Source organism: Diceros bicornis, chromosome 5 (assembly GCF_020826845.1).
Source record: "Diceros bicornis minor isolate mBicDic1 chromosome 5, mDicBic1.mat.cur, whole genome shotgun sequence".
Lineage (NCBI taxonomy): Eukaryota > Metazoa > Chordata > Mammalia > Perissodactyla > Rhinocerotidae > Diceros > Diceros bicornis.
Window position 1 is genome coordinate 67,358,666 of NC_080744.1, and position 8,840 is coordinate 67,367,505.

Here is an 8,840-nt window from a genome sequence, read left to right on the forward strand (position 1 = left end):
CCTTCCCAGGCAACAAGGATCAATCATAACAGAGTTTCAACAAAACTACAGTCCACTTGATAAAAGTGTGCATGTCAGAAAGTGCACACAGGCCACGCACAACATTTCCTGACAACCGTCTGCATGATACCTTGTTTTACATTGGACAATATGATAAGATTTTTCAGAATCTTATCTGACAGCAAATAAAGGATATATTTAAAACACACATATAAGAGACAGAAAGTGGAGTGGCGGTGCTTTGGCTGAGGGGATGATATCTAAAGGGTGTGGAGTTTCTTTTCAGGATGATGAACATGAAAACGTTCAAGAATCAACTGTGGTAATCATTGCACAACTCGGTGAATATCCTGAAAACCATCGAATTGTACGCTTTCAACGGGTACATTGTGTGGTATGTGAATTATATCTCAGTAAAGCTGTTACCCCAAATATGCATGCACAGAGCTGACGTCCCCCTGACCCCTTCTGTCATGTTTACCAGCCCATGGATCACCTGTGACAATGAAAGTTGTTCCCACACAGCCACTGGACCCAGGACTCCAAGAGAGTTGGACCACTTCCAATAAATTGAGAGCAGTAGTTTTTAGCAAAAAAAATATATAAATTTGCATTTATCGAGAGGGTTACTGTTCTCCCCAGAGGAGGGACCACCACCCCATCCAGGCACAACTTTCTGATAGAGAGAGTTTGGGGGGAGCCTGCTGTGCCTCACTGACGGCCTGGAGCCTGGAATGACATCAGCAAGGAAGGCCGAGTCTCACAGGCAGCACTGGGACAATGAGCTTCCACAGAGACAAGCTGTCAGCCATTTTTCTTCATAGAATCTCAGAACCAAGGTGAAATTCATCAATTTCTGACTTAAAGCCAATCCGTTTGTTTTAAGTGGCCCCACATTCCTCCCTGGAAGAAGCCCTGATTTGCGTGGCATGGAAGACCTGTGGTCCTCTTCTTGGCAGCACCCCAACTTTGGTCAGACCTCTGCACTTCTCCCTCAGCCTGTTTGTCTCAGGGCACTGACCCCCATGAATGGCCCAGGCCAGAGGTTATCGGCCTCATCCTACCCACCGGCCAGTCCTTAGTTGAAGGATAATCCTGTGATTAGCCTGGGCCAACGAGACGTGAGGAAGGGTTTGCTGGAGGCTTCTGGGACAGTAGCTTCTTCACTTTTCTGAAAGAGCTTCTAGAAGCAGGTCGTTCTCCCTGGACAAGGCTGACTATGCTAGTTATCTATTGCTACTTAACAAATTACCCTAAAACTTAGTGATTAAAACAACACATGTTGTTTCTGTGGGCCGGGAACCCAGGAGCAGCTTTGCTGGGTGGCTGTAGCTCAGGGTTTCTCGTGAGGGGCTGCTGTCACCTGAGGTTTGGCCAGGCTGAGGATCAGCTTCCAAGCTCGCTAGATTGAACCGGTCCTCCTTCAAGACCTTTCAGTGGCTGTTGGTCAGAGGCCTCAGTTTCTCACCTCATGGGCTTCTTCTGGGGCTGCTGGAGTGTCCTCACAACATGGCGACTGGCTTTCCCCATAACAAGTGACCTGAGTGACAGCAGGCAGAAAGCTGCATTCTCATTCATGCCCTGGTCTCTGAAGTTACACGTGGTCACTTCTGCTTCTTTCTATTTGTTAGAAGTGAGTCACGAAGTCTAGCCCACATTCAAGGAGAAAGGAACTGGGCTCCACCTTTTAAAGGAAGTGTCAAGGAATTTGTGGACATATTTTAACCCATACTGAGGATGCCTGCAGCCCCAGAGATTTGGGACAGCCATCTCGCAATTACAAAGGGGAGCCGGTTTATAGAAAGATGTAAGGAAACCAGGCCCTTGATGCCACTGTAGAGATGCTGGATTAAATCAGCCCTAAACTGGGCCTCCTTTGAGACTTCCCAGTAACGAATCCTCTTTATAGTGTCAGCCAGTTTGTGTTGGAATTTCTGCTGCTTGGAATCGAATGTCCACTGATCCCCTTGTAGGAATAAAGGAGACGGCACAGAGTCACATGGACGAATCACCCATGGTGTATTACAAGGGCAATCCCACCCACTGCCTGGGGACAGGGATCCAGGACACTGCTCATCTACTCCCTGGGTTGCCATGTGCAGAGTTACCAGTGTGCTGTTACCTAAGTGTCAATCAGCCTAGGAGCATCCCCCATCTAATGAGGAGAATAGGTGAAGAAGAAACTCTGAGACAGTCACACGCCTGGCATTTTCTCATTTGTTTCCCAGACAGAATGCTCAAACGCTAAATTTTTGAGATCAAAACCAAACACCGGGAGACCCAGTAGTTGGGTTCTAGCAATGAGACCAGGTCCGTGCACTCAGGCCTTGATGGGTCCTACACTATACCCTCCAAACCCCACAAGGTCATTCCGGATATGCCTCCCACGCCTTCAGCCTCCAACTCAGACAGTTCAAGTCTGAGTGGACTTTAGAGTGCAGACTGACAAACATGTGGTCAAGTTTCATATGTATCCCCACCAGCTGTGGGCCCTTGCCGAATGCTCAGTCTCCTCATCTGCTCACGGAAAAATTAGCACCTACCTCTCCAGACTACTGCAGGAAGTAATGAAATCATATATATATTTCCTGTGTATATATATTATATACACATATGTATATTACATGATTTTTCCTCCCTTTCTCTCTGTTCCTGCCAGCGCCCAAACTGAAACTTTCACCCTCTCAAAAGTGATAGGAAGTTAGGGTCCACCCTCCCCAAGCCCTTCACGATGGGAAGGTGAATTCTCTGATGGGTGAGGTTGGACAGGTAGCCAGCATGCCTGAGCCCTTCTTGGTTCCCTCAGCAGGGCTGGCCAGTGCTTACAAAGCCTGTGTTCTCTCCTCCCCCTCCTGCCTCCCACATTCTGTAACCACCCTGCACTCTCAGAGCAGAGGTAGTACATATTTAGATCCACCTAAAACGTTGCCTGTGACCGAGAAGGTGATTATATGACTGGGATCAGATTTGGATGGATAAAGGGAAAATCCAAATCACAGGCTGACACGAGATAGGAGCATATTCTCTCTCACACGAAGGGAGCCCAGAGCTGGGCAGTCCGGGGCTAGCACGTCAGTCCTGTCGAGAACCTGGCTCTGTCTTCCTGCACTTGGTTTGGATCCCCATGGCCACGTCATGGTCCAAGATGCTGCCAGAGCTCTAACCACGCTGCTGGCCAGAAGGAGGAAGAGCTAAAGAAGACAAAAGGGGCGGTCCTTGCTGAGCCAGCTCCATTGAAGCAGCCTTCCTCGAGGTCCCACACAAGTCCAATCACACTTCATTGGCCAGAACTTAACTGCATGATTGCACCTAGCCACATGAGGCTGGGAAATGTAGTTTTCATTTTGGCGTCAACACAGCCAGCTAGCAGTTTTGTCCACAGTAAATTAGGCCAAGTCAGGAAAGGATGGGAAGGAAGCCTGGCCCTTCCATCCCCAAGAATAAAGCTGAGAATCAGACCCTGTCTGACATCTGGGTCTATTGCTCAACCACTGCATAACTTGCAGGGGGCAGGAATGTGCCCGGAACCTCAGAAACCCCCAGCATCCAGCACAGTGCCCAGTACAGAATAGATGGCCGGTACTTCCATTTCTGTGGTTGACACTTTGTGGGGTACTTCCCTGTCTCATGATAACCCCTTCTTCTCTGGGAAAGACCTCAAAAACACAGAGGTGGGTCTCAAGTAACCCTCCCCTCTGGCCACAGATGACAGTTCTGCTTGAGTGTCAACTGACCCAGACCGGGCCATTTGTGGTCCTTTCCAGAACCTTCTGAAGTTCATGTGAGAAAAGAGCAACAGTCCGTCTCTGGTGGCCAAGTGGTGAGATGTAAGGCCGTGCTCTGTCCACCTAGAGGGAGGAAGCCAATGGGGAGAAGGAAGCCAGAGCCAGAGAAACTCAGAGAAGAGTTCTGAGCACACTGGTCATGGCCAGGACCTTGTCCCTGTTCCCGGAGCCCCAGAGGCCCAGCTACAATCCTGTCCCTCTGGCAAACCCCCAGTCTGTGTCACCCACCTCCAGCTAGGTTTCTGTCACTTGACATCAAGAACTGTGACTACTCCAGTTACCTTTCCCTTTCCAACAGGGAAGAGCTTCCATGTTGAAAACGCATTTAATTACAGAATAGAATTAGTCAGAATTCTTTCAGTAGCAAGTGGCAGAAATGCAACTCAAATTGGCTTAAACAAACATAGATATAAATAAATAAAAATTCATTGACATAAGTTCGAAAAGTCAGAGTAGAAGCTGGTGATTCAATGGTGTTTCAGGGCTCACATGCTCTGTCTGTAACTCTTTCCCTGTCTCTTGATTCTCTTTTCTCCCATGTTGGCTGTGCCTTCCTGCAGCCACCTGCACATGGCAGGAAAGAAGCCAGGGCAGCTCTAGACTCTGTGGTCCAGGCAGCTCACCCTCCCAGAGGTAGAGGGACCCCCCTCTCCAACATCCACAGCTCTCACAGAGGATCTCTGATTGGCCAGCCTGGGTCACATGCTCAGCCTTAGTCCAATCACAGTGGACAGGGCCACCATGCTGGGCCTGATAGTCAGGCCTGTGTCACTGCCCAGCCCTGCAGCCAGGGACCAGCAGCCTCTGTGGTTGATGGGGGCTCAGGAACCACACAGGGAGGTGCTGGGCAGACCACAGACATAATAATAATATAGTTTTGCATTGTGAAACAAAGCAAAGGCTTTGGAGCCAGAGAGTTGTGGGTTCAAATCCTAGGTGAGCTCCTTGAGCCTTAATTTTTTCATCTTTAAAATGGGGATAATCATACCGGTGTGGACAGATTTTGGGGACCCCTCTCCCTAGTCTAACAGGCGAATCCAGCAAGCAAGCTGCATAGGCTTTAAGGCAGTACAATAAAATCCACGCGGGACTGTGAAGCAGCTGTGCAGGCCATCCTGAGCCTGTGTCAAAACGACCTTGCAACCCTGCATCTCATGACCGAAGACGCCAGCCAGAGAAGTCAGCTAGAGGAAAAGATAAAGGATATCTAGCACCTACAGACACAGCCGCATTTTTTAGAGATTAAGGGAATAATTAGCAACCCTGGTCATTGCCCCCCTCCACACACAGATAACGTCAGCATCCCTGAACTTGTTTGATGTATAACCAAGGACTTCTTGTTTATGTTACTTTTAGTGGATAATCTAGAGAAAAGCTCAGATGTACCCTATCCCTGTTGACATATATGAAATCTGGTTGTAAGGTTTTCTCCCTCTTCTCTGCACGTACACTGTATTGTGAAAGAGATAAGCTGCACGTAACCTCACACCCCTCGGAGCAGTTTCATCTGAGAGCTCAGCTGAACTGTTCTCCCGGGGTTCAAACCCCTGATTATTGAATAAACTCCTTTACTAATGTCACCTAGATCTCTATTTCAGTCGACAGCTGCTTTTCAGGATTGCTGCAAGGATTAAGTAAGATCATAAAGCACTCAGAAAATTCATCGGTTCGCAAAATAGCCCACCTAACTTCATTGCATTTAATATCGCCCTCTTCTGGGTCAGCTTCGGGGACAGATACCATACATGAAAATTACGTGTTTCTTTTCTTGTTTCTTTCCACGTGCACAACTCCAGGCTGGGTCAACCTTTCACTAAGTCAAACTGCACCCCCGCCCCTACCCTGTTACCTCCTCAGAGTGAGTTTCTTCTATGTTCTCATCCCACCCCGACTCTAATAGCTTAAAGATGGGTGGGGGAGTGCAAGGACCTACAGATGTTTGGAGAGAAACCAGCCCTGGAGACAGGCTTCAAGGTTGTGGCATTTCTAATCTTAAGTAGCAGACTCTTAACGCTTTATTGTTATTATTAAAGTAACACTAAATTCCTTTTGCTGTTCACTATTCTTTTCTTTCTTCCTTCCTTCTCTCCTTCCTTCCTTCTTTCCTTCCTTTCTTTCTTTTTTCTGGCCTTGGGAGGGATTATGTGGCCATTTGAGGGTAGGGAGATCTTCCCAGGAAGGAATGACATCTGTCCTCCCACCCAGGCTGGCCCACACAGCTAGAGTTTATAAAGATGGAGTGTTCCTGCCATGAAAGAAAGGGGACCCCACTTTGGGAACTGTTTCTTTTAATGGATCCTGGGCTATTCCTTCCGGCCAGAGACAGTGAAAGGAAGGGAAAGATGACACAGAGTTGACAGAACTTTTGGGGTGGGAGTAAAACAGAGTGAGGGTGGGGAGAAGATGGGACCTGGAAGCCAAGGGCCAGAGCGCTCAGTAGAGGAGTGTTCCCAGTTTGGGGGGTCCCAGCAAAGGGCACCTCTGAGGGCTGGCCCCAGGCGCCACCCGTCGCAGCCCTCCTGTGAGAACTTACTCCACGTAGGCGGAGCACCCACATGGACTTCCCACGAGGTGAGCACAAACCGGAGCCCTAATCTTCACTCAGCTAATCTGGGGCCCCTTCCTGCTCCCATAAGACCCCACAACCCCTGTAAGTCCAGAGGAGCCCCTGTGACACCAGCTCAAGACAAGGTTGACATAAAGGAAGCCATATTGTAGAAAAGAAACCCTATTGTAACTTTGAATGACCTCTGACTAATTAACCCAGCTGGATATGCACCCTCCAGGAGATCTATCTGCTCTGTAGATTTTACCATCCCTGCTTGTGCATGTACCTCCCAGCTGCGATAAGACGATAACTTTGTTCTTTTGAGTTCCTTAGGAATGTGATGAACGCCGGACAGAGAGTCTATCTGGTGTGGCACTCCCAGTCTGTAACACCAGAGGGTCAACCTTCCTAACCCCCTCCCCTGTAACCCACTGGCCTGTATAACTGCTTCAAGATTCTGTGCCCCTTTAAGATAGTTCTTTCAGACATTAGTGGGCCATGTTCCCCCTTGCTAGCAAGCTGTAATAAAATGCCCTTTCTCTGCCACCATCTTGCCTCTTGACAATTGACTTTTGTCTCGCAGCGAGCAGATCGTGCCCTTTGTGTGGTAACAGCTGCACCAAAACTTGAGGGGTGAATGCTGGGATGCAGGAATGAGACAGTACACCTCCCTCTCCCCATCACCACCACTGTCCTCACCCTGTCGCCTGAGGCCTTCCTGTGCCCCATCCCCACCCCAGCCCCAGCAGCCTCACTACCTCATGCTGAGACAAAGGGCTGTTTTAGGATCTCCAGAAGCCCTGGCATTTTTATTTTTGATAGTTTCACCCCACATCAATGCAAACATTAAAATATTAAAAATCTGCTGTACAATTTTTTAAGGATATTTATAACTTTGCTTTTGAAACCATTTGGCCAGAAGTAACTGATTTAAATTACAATTGGGAATTCTTGAAAAATGAGAAAAACCTAGCCCACACATTCTGTCAAATGTAATGAAATTTTTATGAATACTAAATTTAACAATTAATGAGGTTGATATAATGTTACAGTTGGACACTTGATTAAGAATTATTGATTTCAATTTTGCAGTGTTCTTATTTTAGAGCCAACCATTTTTTTTTTCAGTTGTCAAAGATTCAAGGAGGCCTCAGGCCATGGGCCCCTCTAGCGGGCAGCACACAAGTAACCTGGGCCAATGGGTCTTCCCTATCCTCCCCCCTCACACACACACACGCACACACACATACACACACACACAAAGGAAAAACATCGCTTGGCTGGACTGTGGAGGCAGAGTCTAGCTCCAGATGAGGAAGATGATGGTTCCAGGTAAAAGCAGGGATGGAAGCAACGTCATGTCACATCATATCAGAAGGGCTTCCTCACTGCAACCAGTGGCTGGAGATGCTAAAGGCACAGAGGCTGAGACAAGACAGCCAGGGTGACACAGGCACTCTTCTCTCCTGAGGAGGGTGGGTCCTGGGGGCAGGAGGGGAAGGGATTGTTACCGCCCAAAGGGGGGTCTTCTACCCACCGCAAGACATGCCAATAGTCAAGAGCCAAGGAGGTAGGAGAGAAAGGACTTTTTATTACAGCTTGCTAGCAAGAGGGAAGATGGCCCACTCATGTCTGAAAAAAACCATCTTACAGAACAAAGACTACATGCCAGTTATATAGAGGGCTGGTCTCCGGGTGGGGGCATCCATCTGATCTCTAGGTGGAGGCAACTATCTACTCTCCAGGTGGTACATCCATCTGACCTCCAGGTGGGGCAGGCATCTGGTCCTAGTTCCTGGTAGTCTTTCGTTTTACTGGATACACATCAGAGTTTGGAGCAAGGCCCTCTACCCAGATCTTTCAGTTGTCATTGATGATGGTTATCAGCATAGACTTTCTGCCTGGGGGTCATCACATTCCTAAGCAACTCAAAAGAACAGTTACCAACTTATCGCAGCTGGGAGAGGCCATAAAATCCACAGAGCATGTCTGGGTTAATCAGAGGTCATTCAAAGTTACAATAGGGTTTCTTTTCTACAATACGGCTTCCCTAATGTCAACTTTGTGATGAGCTGGTATCAGGACCACACGCCCTGGTTTCACAGTCAGCCACCGAGCAGTTGCCCAAACCTATTTAGGGACCGCAGCCTCTGTGTTCAGGGCAGGTGGACATGAGAGCTAGCGGGCTGAGGCTTCTCCGTGGCACAGGGGCGGTGCTCCACAGAGGGACGTGGAAAAGTCGACGCAGCGACAGACACACGATCAGACAGAGGGGTGGTGAGGTGCACAGAGAGGGCAGGGGGAAGGGGGTGGGGAGAGCAAATGGCTGAGAAGGAGCTGGAATGAGGGCAGGGAGAAAGGCGGGAAGAGAGCTGGTTTGGGTGCCAGTACTCAGTGGACGGGAAGCAGGATCTCCCAGGATTGTGGTGGCCCTGGGACAGCAGCAGCAGCTAGGTGTCACGGCCAGCCCGGGGATGGGGGTGGCAGGGACACCAGTTCCTCCGAGG